The sequence below is a fragment of the Gopherus flavomarginatus genome, chromosome 1 (assembly GCF_025201925.1).
Source record: "Gopherus flavomarginatus isolate rGopFla2 chromosome 1, rGopFla2.mat.asm, whole genome shotgun sequence".
NCBI lineage: Eukaryota > Metazoa > Chordata > Testudines > Testudinidae > Gopherus > Gopherus flavomarginatus.
Genome location: NC_066617.1, coordinates 19717217 through 19733094, shown reverse-complemented (window position 1 = coordinate 19733094; position 15878 = coordinate 19717217). Strand labels below are relative to the sequence as shown.

Genomic DNA, 15878 nt, shown 5'->3' with positions numbered 1-15878 from the left:
TGATACCCATCTATAATCTAAGACCCTGGACAAAATAGCCCATGCTGATTCTTTCAGTGACACCATGCCTATTTCAAAATCGTTTACCCAAAGTGTATTCACACTATACACTGAAATTGAAAATCTGAAATTCCTCATCAACCGTTTAATTAAAGTAGTTGGTGTTACTGGACCCTTCTCCAGATATAGGGCCAGACACTCAGCTGGCATAAATCAGTGTAACTCCATTTACTTCAATGACACTACTCTGATTTACTCCAGCTGAGGATCCAGGTTGTGAAGTCCTAAATTCTTTACAAACATGGCCACGAGATTACTCTGTGATTGCAACAATCTTGCCTATTCCCTATCTACAAGCTCAGGCATGTCTTCAAAAGGGGATTTTGTTTTCCTAACACGAATCACATTTATACACCTCAGCTCTTGCAAAACTGGACTTCCCACACAAGTATGTGTTGTTGGGATTTGTTTTTTAGTTATTACCTTGATCATTATTAAAATACCTCCCACCACTTTAATGGAGTGCCACACAGGTTTCTTTTTTTAAGATATAACTGTGAGATAAACTGCAGAATAAACTGTAAGACCTGCTGATACCTATAGGGAAACTTTGAGAAATACTCATCTTACAATTAATTCCTATTATATGTTATTTTCAGAGAGGTGTGTGGGCATAGAGCTGGGGGAAAATTCTTCAGTGATTTTGTTTTATCATTGAAGATTTTTGCATTTCAAGGTTTATTACTGACCAATTGAGCTTTTCCTGCTGTTTCTTGTCTAAAGATACTTTGTGCTGAAATAGCTCCTTCCAACTGAAGATAACACAAATCTTTACCAATATTAAGGAACGAATCCTTGTACACCCTCTGAGACAGATATAGTAAATATTGTTATGCCCATTTTTAGATGAAGAACTGAGACAAAGAAATGCATGTTTTTTCCCTACACAGGAAACACCACAAGTTGGTGTTCATGGAATTTGATAACTTTTCTTTAGGGTTTGGTCCCAATGGAAGTGGCAGGGGTTAAATCCTCTAAACCAAAATACCACCTAAGATTCATGTGTTTCTCCGTGGATCATCTACATGATGTGTCTCTATACTAGCTCCCAGTCTCCTAGAAGTATACCTCCTCATGATAAGATGTAGCCTCTGAAGCTACACAGCCCAGAAAGTTCAGCCCTCAGAGACTCCAGGCACTAGCAGACTAATTTAGTATTATTTATTTTAGATACTAGCTCCCATTTGACTTTGTTTTTAATTCTAGCTGCTAAGTGTTCAGCATGCATCTTAACTACTGCAATATCCTCCTCTATATCTTTGACATAGACAAATGCAACCTTGCTCTTCCCCCATGCCTCAGGTGACCATATTTTCCTAAACTGAAAATGAGACACCCAGCTGATGATCAGTGGGCAAGAGTGAATGGGACAAATGCCCAATTATGCCAAAAAAGTCATGATGTCTGGGACGGAGCTTAGAAAGGGGATGGTCCTGGCCAAAATGGAATATAGGGTCACTTTAGCCATGCCCCAAGTCATTCAAAACACTGCTGCTAAAATCATCTTTCAGGCTCATTACTCTAAAGGTTACATCACTCCTATTTTTTGCATCTCTTCACTACCATATCAAATACAAACTATGTTTCTTTGCTTTTAAGGTCTTTCATGAGTTAATGCTACCTTACCTACCTATTACATCAGAACATGAGAACATAAGAGTTGGTGGGGGGAGGTATAGCTCAGTGGTTTGAGCATTGGCCTGCTAAACCCAGGGTTGTGTGTTCAGCCTTTGAAGGGGCCCTTGGGGGTTAAAAATCAGTACTTGGTCCTGCTGGTAAAGGCAGGGGGCTGGATTTAATGACCTTTCAGAGTCCCTTCCAGCTCTATGAGATAGGTATATCTCCACACTGGGTCAGGCCACAGTCCATCTTGCTCAGTAGCCTGTCTCTGACAATGGCCCATACCTAAGCTTCAGGATGAGTGTACAGAACAGGGCAATTATTGAATGTTCCACTCCACTATTACTAAGGCATCAATGTCTGCCAGTGATACTAGCCTTCATCAATACTCAAGTTATTTCCCCAAACATCTTCATGCTTTCTATCATGTTGCCTCTTAGGAAGAGGTCCCTGTAAAAACCTATATGTCATCCTGCTTCAAATCCCTCCTGAAGTCTCACCTCTGCCAACACAACGCAAGGGATAGACAGTTGGTGTGCAAAGATGATTGTTTGTCATACTAACCAGCCTTTTTATTATTACCTTGTCTTCCTCCATACCTGTTTCTTGGTCTTCCCAGCCTATTCAAACCATCTAAGATACTTGTACCATAGCCATAGTATCAAAGCATTGCACAACTGTTAATGTATTTATCCTTACAACATCCCTATGAGGTCAGGCAGTGCTATTATCCCTATTTTGCAGATAGGGAACTGAAGAACAGAGAGACTATGTGATTTGCCCAACGCCTCACAGGAAGTCTTTAGGGGAACAGGAAACTGCACCTAGGTCTCCTAAGTCCTAGCTAAGGGCACTAACCACTGGACCATCCTTCCACACCTGTTCTCTCTCATCATATGCTAAGATTGCAAACTCTCTATAAGATGAATGCACTGTGCTTAGTACAACTGGTCCCTGATCCCTGACTGTGGCCTCCAGATGCTACTGCAATACAAATACATTAACAACAATAATCCTTAAGATTAGAAAGTGTCCCTTTCTTAGCAATGAAATGAATGTACAAACAAAACAGAAATGACAAAGTTTATAGATTGCACAAGCATCCCTAGTACTACGAAGGTGGTTTATGAAATATAGAAAATGGATACAAAGAAATAAGCATCTAAATCTTTTTCCCAACATTTTCCATGATACATCAAGGGATATTTAATCAAGAAGCATAAAATTACCCTGTAGATACAAAGCTGTGGAGTAGCTTTAAAGGAATATTTATGTTCTTAATAAAGGTTTCCAGACAGTTGTTACAGAAACATGAAAGGTCACCAAACTGATTAAAGGGTCAATTTTGTGTGAAAGACTGAGAAATTTCAGATACTGAAATGCTGTAGCAAAAGAGAAAGCAGATGTATCAGTAGTCAAGAAGGATGGGCTCCAATTGGAAAACACTTAGGGTATGTCTACACTTCAATTAAACACTCATGGCCTGTGGGGCTTGGGATGTAGGGCTATATAATTGCAATGTAGACATTTGGGATCAGGCTGGAGCCCAGGATCTGAGAACATCTCCCCTCATGGGGTCCCAGAGCTTGGGCCTGAGCCCAAATGTCTATACTGCCATTTTACAGCCCTGCAGCCTCAGCCCTGTGAGTCTGATCAGCTGACACAGGCCACCTGTAGGTGTTTAACTTCAGTGTAGACAAGAGCCCAAGTGGCCATGCTCTTTTATGCGTGGAGAAGAAGCACATTTGCAATAACACACCACTGCCTGTCATTGCCAGCACACTTTATTATTTGGTTTTTTCAGGTGTGGCAACTTTGGGATCAAAGCATATTATTCTAACCACAGTTTTCATGCATTATAATTTCTATTCTATAATTGGATATATACCTATCTCCCAGAACTGGAAGGGACCTTGCAAGGTCATCAAGTCCAGCCCCCTACCTTCACTAGCAGGACCAAATACTGATTTTGTACCCCAGATCCTTAAGCGGCCCCCTCAAGGATTGAACTCACAACCCTAGGTTTAGCAGGCCAATACACAAACCACTGAGCTATCCCTCCCCCCATTACCAGCACCCATAAAAAGTTACAAAGATTGTAACATCCCAAAGATAAATATCTTCATGAACATTAAAACATGTTTCTTCCTTTTTTATTTTTTAGCAGATACTTTGGTATTTAATTTGAGAGTTAGATACACCCTTTTTGACCTAAGCAGCTAGTCAAAAAATCAGGGTCTAATGGATTGTTCCAGGTAGGAGCAAAAATTAATGGAGTTTGTATATTCCTTGTAAATAAACAAGACTGCATCAAAGAAAATACCAGAGTCCAGCTTCTCTGAATTCAGAAGGAACCAAATGGGAGATAGCTGCTTTGCTTATAGCCTAAGCCTCTTTAGCTAGCACCAGACCCAGAACCTTTCTGTATGTTTTTCCACGGTCACACTATGCTTATAGGCTTCTATCTGGCTTTCTTCCTGCCTCTGAGTCTCTCTTAGATTCTGAGTGTTCTGCCCTCCCTCACACACACAAAATTCTCTACCCCATCAGTCCAAAAGGCCTGGGCAAGTTCACACACCCCTTAGTCTTAGGTGAGCGGGGTGGGCAATTGTCATTAACTTATCCTGACTATGTTAACTGAAGAGTGTGTTCATGCAGTTCACACCCAATCTCAAAGAGCTTTGTGATCCATGAAGTCACTAACACTTCTCATTATAACAGCATGCTTTCAGGAATCAGGAGGGGAAAAAGCAATGTTTTTGGGCAGTGAAAGAATTCTTTGCATTTTCTGTCTTCTCATTACATCACAAAATGTGTAATAAAGAGCAAACACAATTTTACAGAGTGTGTCACTGACAACTTCCAGGGGAATAATATAAAGTAGGTATGCATAATGCACATACCATTAGATATAGCAGTACAGAATGTTAAACTCCTAGCCAAACATAAGGTTGGAGAATTTGGACGCATCTGGTATCAAAATCATGCTTAACATTTGAAGGACCTGATCTTACATTACTTTGAGGCACTGATTCAGGAAAGCATCCTCATTAAGGGCAACACTTAAGCACAGACTTAACTCTAAATGTCTGCAAATGCCCTATGACAGTCACACTGGTATAAGATGCGATCAGGATCAAGTCTGCAATATCTACATTTTTAGAACTGGATATTCCAGGAAGATGGGTAATTTCCTCACCCTCTCTCCAAAAAAAACCCCACCCACCCACCATCCCGCTAGATTGAATCATTACATTTTTAAAGGCTTTTTTTTTGCACAACATCTGCTTCCTGCAGGAATCCAATTCACCAACCAATTGTAAACAGTTTCACTCTGGGTTTTCTCTTTTTAAAAGTGACCACATCAAGAGAGAAAACTCACACAGCTCTCCCCTCTGTGTATACTCATGAACAAGGTTAGAATGCTAAAAAGTGCTGTCTTGTGCAAGGGCCAGGGGACAAATATTACTGAAGAGCAGAGTAATATATACAGCACCCTATGAGTGAAATTCACCCTTCATGCAGAAGGTCCTCATCATTTAAGCTGTGATGCACATTTAAGGTCCACTGGGTGACCTTAAATGTTCATCACAGCTGCACTCGGCTAATGTATGAGCCAGCAAGATTCCACATGGGAGACAAGATTGTGGAGTCTTTACACCTTAACTAGTACAGTACTAATGTACTATGCTACTCCTGAGAAATGGTTTGACTAGGAAAATCCCCTAATTAAGTAAGTAAGTAAGTAAGTAGTATTACTATTATGGTAGTACCCAAGCACCAACCAAGAATGGGGCCCCATTGTCCTAGTCCCTGTGCCAACACATAGTATTAGATAGCCACTGCCCTCAAAGAGCTTACAATCTAAATAGATAAGACAGAACCAGGGTGGGGGAAGAAGTAGAACACACCAGTAGAGTGACCAAATGTGATGGTGGCAAATGCCATGTTAGTTCCCACAACACTTTTTGAAGTTGGTGTAGTTAGGAGAGGATAAAGTAAATGGAAAGAAAAGTGAAGGGAAGGGAACACTAAAGGGAATGAGGTTCAGGAGGGCAGGGCAAGGGAGAAGTATGGGGAGCAGATGTAGAGTGAAGCTGATGGGAAGAGACTGAAGGAGGGAGAGGAAGAGGGTTGGAGCAAACAGCCAATAAGCATAAGGCAAAGAAAGTCCAGTCAAAACTGTAGAATGTTTACATTACTAGGTAACAGTATCAGCAGGGTTCTATATTTTAATCGGATTTTCCAGTTGTGTTAGCAGGGTTACTGGGTGGTGCAGTGACTTCGCTATGGTCACATATAACTGTCTAGGTTTTAATACCACACCCATCATCAAAAGAGTTGAACCGAGTCAGTGATTCACCCCAGATGGGAACCCAGGTTTCTCTTGGCTTTCCCTTATTTCCTCTGACCATTAGGTCAGGTGGCCTCCATAAATTATTTGGCATTTTCTGTAAAAATCCACATTCTCCTGGCCAGAACACCAAAGTGGACTTTTGGAGGGGTGCCTCGCTTTCAAAGAGCTGACTCATTATGGATCCATTCCATTTTATGCTGGATCTCTCTATCCAAGTGAGAATAGAATTTTATGTGGTTTTATCTCTCGCAGTCAGATAACATGTGAGTGATTATGCCGTATGCCACTGGGTATGTGAAAAGTAAAAATAGAGTATAGGTGCTTTTAGATTAAATACAGTAGATGGAGGGGAAAAAGAAAAGCGTTAATAATGTATATGGGGCTAATTTAAACATTGACTCATTGCCATTACTAAGTTTGTAATACATGAAACCCAGACAAAGTTGTTAGGGTTTTTTTTAAGCAGCATGACTGAGGTTCAGCACTATAAAAAGAATAAAATAGCTCACACATAAATAAAAGGTTAGTTTGCACATGAATTAAAAGGAGTCGCTGCTCTTCATGTTTCAGATGCGTTGGGGGAAACTTTCTTGTGAGCTTTTCTGTTGCTTACTGGTAGCAGAAGAAATCCAACCAAGCAAGGAAAGCAATATGTAACATTTACTATACGTATGTAGGTATTTAGATTTCACAACTATTGTGTACCTTAATTGCTTTACCAGGATTAAAAAGACAATGGACATTTCCCCTACCTTGATTGCAGCAGAACTGACACTATGAGACTGATATGGACAAGGGGCCCTGGAGGGCTCCTCGAATCCAGCAACTAGGTGGTGTCTCCAGGGACTAGAGGCAAGTGAACTGTAATTGTACTCAGAATGGCCCCCAGGAGTGACCTGAACTCTCACCAGGAACAATGAGATTGCCCAGGAGTGGGTGCTCCAGGAGGTGACCCAGGGTAAAAGACTACAAGTGAGTTCAGACTGAGGGTCATCCAACTATAATTGGTGGAGAATGAGGGCATGAAGCTCTATTCCTGATAAAGAGCCTTGAGACAGAAACAGGTTCCTCCAGACAATGAGTGTTCTGGAGATAGAGTGGCTGTATCGAGTGGCACGGAACTTGCAGTCAGGGTTAATGAGAACTTAGCTACTGGTACCACGTAAGCATTGCCAAGATGTAATGCAGCCAGCTCATCATATTATCTGTGTGAGGCATCTAGGGCAAGATAAGACCTTGCAATGGTTACTGGCCAGCTTTTTCTGGAGGATGGAGGGTACAGCACAAGGTTAGGGTAATATTGCTCTTCCTGTCCCGAGTGTCAGTATTTGGCAGCTAAGAATGTTTCAAAGGCCCCCTTGGTCCCAAAGACATTAGTGGAAACCCCATTCGAAAGAAAAGGGAGGACATGGTTGGGCCTTTAGAAAAGAGCTTTGTGGGAAACCAGTATATACTTGTAGTAGTGGACTATACCTCTCACTACCTGAAATCCATCCCCTTCAGTTCAGCTACGGCAACAGTGATCATTCCCAGGCTGATGAGACTCATTGCCTGTGTATGTTTCCATGGGAATTATTGACTGACCATAAAAACATACATAAGAACAGCTATACTGGGTCAGACCATTGGTCCATCTAGCCCAGTATCCTGTCTTCTAGCAGTGGCCAATTCCAGATGCTTCAGAGGGAATGAACAGAACAGGTATTCATCAAGCTATCCATCCCCTGTCATCCATTCCCAGATTCTGAAGGGCTCCAACTTCACCATGCAGGTGATGCATGAGCTATGCTCCCTCTTTAAAATCAAAGCCTTGAAAACATCAGGGTATCATCCACAAACAGACAGCCTCATGGAAAGATTTAACAAGACAGCGAAGAACAGGTTTAAGCAGATAGTCTGGACCAAGCCTAGGCAATGGGACAAATTCCTGTTGCTGCTTCCTTTGCCATGAGAAGCAACGCAAACCTCCACAGGGTTCTCAACATTCAAACTGCTCCGGGAATGCCAGACCCACAGAATCTTGGATGTGTTGCAAGGAAGCTGGGATGAGCAAGATGCAAACACGCTCAGAATGATCCAATACATCAAATGTCTAAGGGACAAGAGCACCCAACTATATATTTAAGGAGCAACTTGTTCCCCAGAGAGAGATTGAATTCAATTAATCAGAAGGAAGCTCTGGATATCTAGCGGGCTGTGGACTCCCTCAGCTATTATATGCTGGGTAGTCCCTTTTCCCAAACCACAGACCACATGACTTTGTGGAGGCTATGCTACACAAAGGACTCAACCCTCTGGGTTATCAGCTAGTATCTAACGCTCCAGCCCTATAGCTTCTGGGTACAGCACCACGCAGAAAAAGAGCATGCAAATACAGATTTTTTTTTCCCCAGGGAGACTGGGACTGGAGAAATACTCGAGCAAGAAACTCTTCTGGTGTTGATGGCGGGAATGGGGGCAGGTATGTGATAAGACATGACCTCATCCCATTGATAAAAAGGCTAATGAGCATTCCTGCACTCAGGCACACCTGCAGAACATGTTTCACCTGGAGAAATGGAGCTTAAAAGGATGAGACTGGCCACACAAACGTAGGGGGAGTTCCCTCGCCTCACAGAACCTGGGGAGAGCCGCCTGGGATTAGAGGCCAGTGAACTGTTACTGGACTCAGAAAGGACCCTGGGAGTGCGCTGAACTCTCACTGGGATCAATGAGATTGTCCAGGAGTGGGTGCTCCTGTAGGGGATTCAGATGAAAGAAATTCAAAGAAACTACAGCTAAATCCAGGCTGAGTGTCAGCCAACTACAGGCTGACATAGTGGCTCTGTCATCAAGTGCAGAATAGAGACTGTGGCCAGGAAATGTGGGCAAAGACAGGAAATCCAGTTGATGCCTGGCTGATTCATCAGCCTATTTGGAGCTGGGTGTAAATTACAGGAACCTTGAGGCAGCTCTAATATATGCTGGAGACCACCCTGATCCCCAGACGGCCCTGGAATGAGGGAAGATGAGTTTAAACACAAGCTGTCTCTAGCTGAGCACACAAAATTACTGGCCATGCGAACATTTTGGCCTTAATCTTTCTGGGCCAAAATTCCCCATCTGTAAAATGGGAGTAAATAATAACTCCCTATCTCACAGTGGAGTGGTGAGATTAAACTCATGAATATTTGGAAAGTGCTCAGATACTATGGTCATAGGAACAAGATAAGGAAATCGATTTTATGTTCAGTACAAGGCAGCCAACAAGTCTGAGGCATTGGATGTAATATTTTATAGAATGTTTAAGTGAATTTCTCTCGTAAGCCTTTTTTTCTTTGTAAGAATATGGCAGCTTTTTAGATGGAAGAGAGCACGTGACGCGCTTATCACCACATTTGTAAAGGTATTTTAGGCACCTAAGATGCATCCCACTGAAATAAAGCCTAACTTCTACTGAAATCAATGGGAGTTGGGTACCAAAGTGCTTGTGAAAATTCCAATAGGCATCTTATCTGTATCATTGCATGCTTTTAGGTACCCTTACATCTTTACATATCGAGTCCCTAGTGGGAAGTTATTCTTTTGACCTCCCTCACACTCTGATGCTTCCAGCTAATTGGCTGTCAGTTGGACAGCACTTGGGTGAAAGAGGAAAAGGAGACTTCCAGGCCTAAAAGACCAATGCACTGGAGCAAAAAAACTTTGCAAAGATAAGAGTTTTGAGAGCCCAGTGCTATATTCCTTTCACACCCAAATTTCCCCTGACTTCAGCAGGGTTTTGGATGCAAAAAGAAAGCAGAATCATTCCATAATTCTGAACACCGTAAACACAAAGGCCCAGATCCTCAGATGTATTTAGGCTTCTAACTTACATTGAAATCAATGGGAATTAAATGCCTAGATACCTTTGAGTATCAGAGTGAGAAAGTCTGCACATATAGCATCTCATTAAATGATTATGGCATTTTTGATAGGTTAAATTATAGAGGCTTTAATTTACCTGTATTCTTGTGACCCTGTTACTTACCCCCACTTGTGTTATACTATGGATCCTACATGTGGTTTGTTTGGAGTCTATTTTATAACTTGGAGTTGAGGATTTTTTGTAATTAGTTTATTCTTTGTTTGCTTTATAATGCTTTGGCAGTCATATAGTAGTTTTGTGTTTTTAATTAATTATTGTTATTATAATTATTGCATGTTTAATAAGTAGCATCCCAATGGTTTTGGGAGGGGACAATTTATAAAATACATTATTTATATTTAATTTTCTAATACAATTTTTTAAACACACATACATAATTCTCTTCTTGAGCCTTACCCCATTCAAGTCAATTGCAAAATTCCGATTGACTTTAATGGATGCAGATCAAACCACTAATCATCACCATGGTATCTGTAGGGGCATATCTCCCTCTGAAAACCCACGGTAAACCAAAAGGTACATCATCAGTCTCTCATCTTCAATTGAGTAAGCTACTAAAAAACAAAGATAAAATGAATCATATTTCACACATATAATAATTCAAGGTAGAGGAATATTAGATAACTACTTTGGAGTGTGTTAATCCATTCACTAAAGATTAAAATGGAATCCAGGTACCCTTCCTATTGACCAGAAATGCAAAAGAATAGTAAAAGGTAATTGAGTATATTATTGCAACTAATGTTCTAGTCTGCATCTGTGTAAAGACAGAGCTATGCAGATGAGCAGCTTGGCAGCTGCTTTCTGGCAGACAAGAATGAGCTGTTTGGTATACGGTCTGACTGTTTCCAAATCATCTCTATTGTTCTTGGACATTTTTTAAAATTTATTTTGTCTTGTTCTGTTTTATGGAAATCTAAGTGGCTGCTTTGTAATTCTTCAATACCCAACAAAGACCAATCACAATATCACATCACACACTGCAGCATGTTTCTGCTCTAGAAACCACAAAAGCCATTTTCCATATATATAATGAAACAATGAGCTTTGGCAACTACACCTGGGCACCAGCTATGCATTTGCCTGTACAAAGCAATATACAGCTTGTTGCAAATTTGAGAAAGTTCGCAATATCATTCCAGTGAACACCACAGGCCAAACTGGCACTGATATACTACACCACAGCTGGATACATTTGAAGAAAATAAAAAATTAGATCAAGCTCCTCACTGTAGTAGCTGAGCTAGAGAAAGAAAAATGCAGCATTGCTCTCAGCAATTGCAACTCCAGAGTTCAATAGACTTGAATGCACATACATTAGGACTGCATATGGCCACCCACCTGTGTCATTCCTTCTCCTCCATTGTCTAAGGAAACATTTCAACAATAACTGGTTCAAAAAGCACTAAGGAATTCCACATAGGTAGATGGAGGAACTGATCTGTCGACCTGTATGGCCTCCTTCCCTATAGTCCGAATACCTAAGCTCTGGAGCACTTCCTATGTCGGTTTAATTCTGATCCAAGGCAGTGTGTTTCCCACACCCAGGGAAGAGATGGCAATGTAATGATAATCTGGTGCAGTGCTGTGGTTCAAACCAATCGCCTGTCCTGGAGGACTCACAGTCGGTGGGCATATTACTCCCTCTTTCTGCAGCTCTGGGAGGATTCCCCCCTCTACTGTCTTGCTCTCCAGAAATCCAATCAAACAAAAAGAGCTGAACAAAGTTTAGCTCACAAATTATACTGAGCACTGACATAGCACTTCTCACCGAGTGATCTCAAAGCGTGTTAAACGGTGGATAAATATAATTATCCTCATTCTACAGAAGGGTACACTGAGGCACGGTGAGCCGACGAGACTTGCTCAGGGTCACACAGCAAGTCAGGGGCACAGCCTGACTCTCAATCTCCTACTCTAAACACTATGAGTGTATATTACCCACCTCGGTGATTAATATTAATTACTACCCAGTTGTGCATAAATTATTTGCAGTGTATTAAGTGCAAAGCCAAAACACCTGAGCTGACGATATCATCGGCCTGAACAGGGAACGTAGGGTCCTTGGGTATCCACCGAGCCCCCAGTGGTGTCCCACACTGTAGGGGGTAAGGCAGCTCAGCTGCACTCCAGACCCAGCTGTACTAGCTAGATGACGCCCCGGGAGCTGCTGCCAGGTGTCTGGCACCTGCACCGGCGCTGCATGGAGCGAGCATCTGCGAAAGCCAGAGCGCAGGCGGGCGCCCAGAGCACCTGAGCAAACGCTCCCTACTTAACGGGCCGGCAAAAGCGAACACGCCAGCCAGCCGCTGCAGGGAATTAGCCACAGATTTGCAAAGAGCCTCGCAAACTTGAGAGGTTTGCCCGGGGGAGACAGACCGATGGAGGCTGCCAGAGGAAGAATGGGACCTTGACCCAAACACCACTCTCCTGCTGCAACGCAGCCCCAGATCAGCTCATGCAACGATCTGTGTTCAGGCTGCCCAGGGATAAACTCCAGATCAGCTCATGCGATGGTTGCTGCGTGTAGCTTGCCAGCGGGTTAGTTATCCGCAGACCTGCCTGGAGATCAATCCGTCTATTGAATCGAGGCTGTCGATGAGCATCTCCATTTAACTTTTCTTGTCGTGGACAAACCCCCAACTCTGGATGCACCGTGGGTCATTTCCCCCAATGGGAACTGCCCGCGGCTGAGCGATTGAACGAACAGCGCAAACCCCTCTGGAAGGGGGAAAACATAGGGGAGGATTTTACACGTGAATCTGCCACGCTGCTTTGCAGCCTCCACCTTCGATTTGTCTCCGAGCTGCCCCGGTGACAAGCCAGGGGAGACTCACCTCCCTTACTCACCATACCCCCAAAATCACAGCCTGCCCCGCCCCCGGTTGGGGAGCAGCACAGCCAGCAGCATCCCGACTCCCTTTAACCAGCCCCTCTTCAGTCCCACCCAGCCCTCTGCTGGCCCAAGCCGCGGGACGCCGCTTTACACCGGCTCCCGTCTGGACGCTCGCTGACCTGCCCGCTGCCACTCGTGCTCGGCGCGCCGGCAGCCACACGCCGGGGCCGTGTCTGAGCCCGTCCGAGCCCCGGGAGACTCGCCCCCTGTGGGGCCAGCCCTGAAAGGAGCCGCACGGTACCTGCGGGGGGATGTCGCCGCCGCAGTAGGAAGCTGCTCCCGGCAGGGAGACGCTGTGGCTCCGATGAGAGCCGCTGGCCCTTCTTCGCCTTTGCACGCAGCAGCTGCTCTCCGCAGCCCGGGAGCAGAGGGCGCTGCTGGCCGCTCCCCGCCAGGCAGAGGTTGCTCCGCTTGAGCGTGACGCGACTCCGGTGTCCCCCTGCGGCTGCCGCGGCTCTTCACGGGCCGTTCGGAGCGGCGGAGTTTCCTCCTTCCATCACCGCCCCCCCTCCCCCGCCCTCTCGCCCCCCCGCCCCCCCTCGGGCGAGTTGGCTGGAGTTCCCGCACACGCCTCGCCCCACGCGCCAGCGAGCGCGCACAGGCGCCGCAGCAGGTCCCAGGGGGTGGCCCCGCTGGCCAGCAGCAGGCAGCTGTGGGTTAAGTGAAAGGGCTTCGCAAACACGCCCTGGGCAGGTGCCACCCAGCCCGAGTCCTAGAGCTGCTGGCCAACGGGCAGCCTCCCTGCACTGGAGAGCACTGTGCTCCTTTAATACCGACAGACCCCAGTGGTAGGCAGGCAAGGATCTAGCCTGGGACCTCTGGAGCTAAATGCATGAGCTAACCGCTGGCCCTTAGCTGCAGCGGACTCATTAATCTCTAAGCGGTCTGGATGCCACTGAAGGGGACAAAACACCACACCCAAGAGGTGTGTGGGTTACACTCACATGGCCATTGGCCAGGTCCCAGGCTCGGACATGAGCTAGGTATTGCACACAATGCCAGAACCATCATGGGTGGCAGGGGCATTGGGCATGAAAACTTAGGTGGCACCTAGCTGCATTGCTCAGGGCTGTGAAAAATTTCAGCACTGTAGTCGAGCAGTCCTAACTCCTGGTGTAGAAAGGTTACAGCAACAGCAGGATTCTTCTCTCAAGCTACCCTACCATCTCTCAGAGAGATGGATTCTCTGCATCATTGGAAAAAAATCCTTCTGGCAATGCAGGGAGCAGCCTTACAGTGGCACAGCTGCAGCTCCATAGCAGTGCTGCTGTAGCATAGATATACCCCGAGCCACAACGTATCATAGAATCATAGCACTGGAAGGGACCTTGAGAAGTCATCTAGTCCAGTCCCCTGCACTCAAGGCAGGACTAAATATTATCTGACCATCCCTGACAGGTATTTGTCCAACCTGCTCTTAGAAATCTCCAATGATGGAGATTCACCTGCCTAGGCAATTTATTCCAGTGCTTAACAACTCTGACAGAAAATTTTTCCTAATGTCCAACTTAAACCGCCCCTGCTGCAATTTAAGACCATTGCTTCTTGTCCTATCCTCAGAGGTTAAGAAGAACAGTTTCTCTCCCTCCTTGTAACAACTTTTTATGAACTTGAAAACTGTTATGTCCCCTCTCAGTCTTCTCTTCACCAGACTAAACAAACCCGATTTTATTCAATCTTCCCTCAGAGGTCATGTTTTCTAGACCTTTAATCATTTTTGTTGCTCTTCTCTGGACTTTCTCCAATTTGTCTATATCTTTCCTGAAATGTGGTTCCCAGAACTGGACATAATACTCCAGTTGAGGCCTAATCAGTGTGGAGAAGAGCGGAAGAATTACTTCTCGTGTCTTGCTTACAATACTCCTGCTTATACATCTCAGAATGATGTTTCCTTTTTTTGCAACAGAGTTACACTGTTGACTCATAGGAAGCTTGTGATCCACTATGACCCCCAGAGCCCTTTCTGTGGAACTCCTTCCTAGGCAGTCATTTCCCATTTTGCGTGTGTGCAACTGATTGTTTCTTCCTACTTTGCATTTGTCCTTATTGAATTTCATCCTATTTACTTCAGACCATCTCTCCAGCTTGTCCACATCATTTTGAATGTTAATTCTATCCTCCAAAACATTTGCAACCCCTCCCAGCTTAGTATCATCTGGAAACTTTATAAGTGTAGTCTCTATGCCATTATTTAAATCCTTGATGAAGATATTGAACAGAACCGGACCCAGAACTGATCCCTGCGGAACCCCACTCGTTATACTCTTCCAGCATGGCTGTGAATCAGGCAGCCACATGTTCACTAAGGAGCATTACACACCAGATACAAGAGCCATTCCCATTGATGTGAACCCAGGGCCTGCACCCATTTGGTAGTGGATCCTGCACCAGTGAATGGAAACAGAATAAGTAGGCAAGATGTCCATGCTGTCTGAATTGGGCAAAAGGGGATGGGCAGTTGCCTATAACTAGAGTTGCTCAGACCGAGTAGCTGATTTCAGCTCAACAGTAGTAGACAGGGGTAGATCTGCGCCTCAGCCCCCCTCCCCACAAGAACATAAGAATGGCCATACTGGATCAGACCAAAGATCCATCTAGCCAGTATCCTGTTTTCTGACAGTGGCCAATGCCAAGTGCTCCAGGGAATGAACAGGTAATCATCAAGTGATCCATTCCCTGTCACTCATTCCCAGCTTCTGACGAACAGAGGCTAGGGACTCAATCCCTGCTCATCCTGGCTATTAGCAATTGATGGACCTACCCAGGAGTGGTGCCAGGGTTTCTGGCACCCTAGGCAGAATTCGGGGGGTGGCATTTTGTGCGCTCCCCAGGGGGAGCGCAGGAGCTTCCGGTTCCGTTCCCATCGCGCCGCCGAAGAAGGACCCTCCGCCGAAATGCCGCAGGCGACAGCAGCAGTCATTGAGCTGCTCAATTGCCTGCCTCTGTTTTCTGTGGCACGTCAGCAGAAGGTCCTTCTTCAGGGGCATGATGGGAGCGAAACTTGAAGCTCCCGTGAGCCCCTGGGGAGCGCACAAAAT

General features: G+C 44.7%; 1 protein-coding gene across 7 annotated transcripts in view; it reads right to left on the bottom strand.

Annotated features, from left to right (window-relative positions):
- The window catches only part of SEMA3D (semaphorin 3D), a 199514-nt gene extending 186197 nt beyond the window's left edge, over window positions 1–13317 (bottom strand). The window contains exons 1-2 of one of the 7 annotated variants that reach the window (XM_050936855.1): window positions 12960–13317; window positions 12507–12665 (exon numbers count right to left, since the gene is read on the bottom strand). The gene's annotated coding sequence lies outside the window, so the exon portion shown is untranslated. Of the gene's footprint in view, window positions 1–10340; window positions 10452–11285; window positions 11695–12502; window positions 12716–12781; window positions 12806–12959 lie in introns of those variants that run through there. The other 6 variants (XM_050936852.1, XM_050936859.1, XM_050936858.1 and 3 more) reach the window with 6 other exon arrangements.
- Window positions 13318–15878: the final 2561 nt, after the last annotated feature.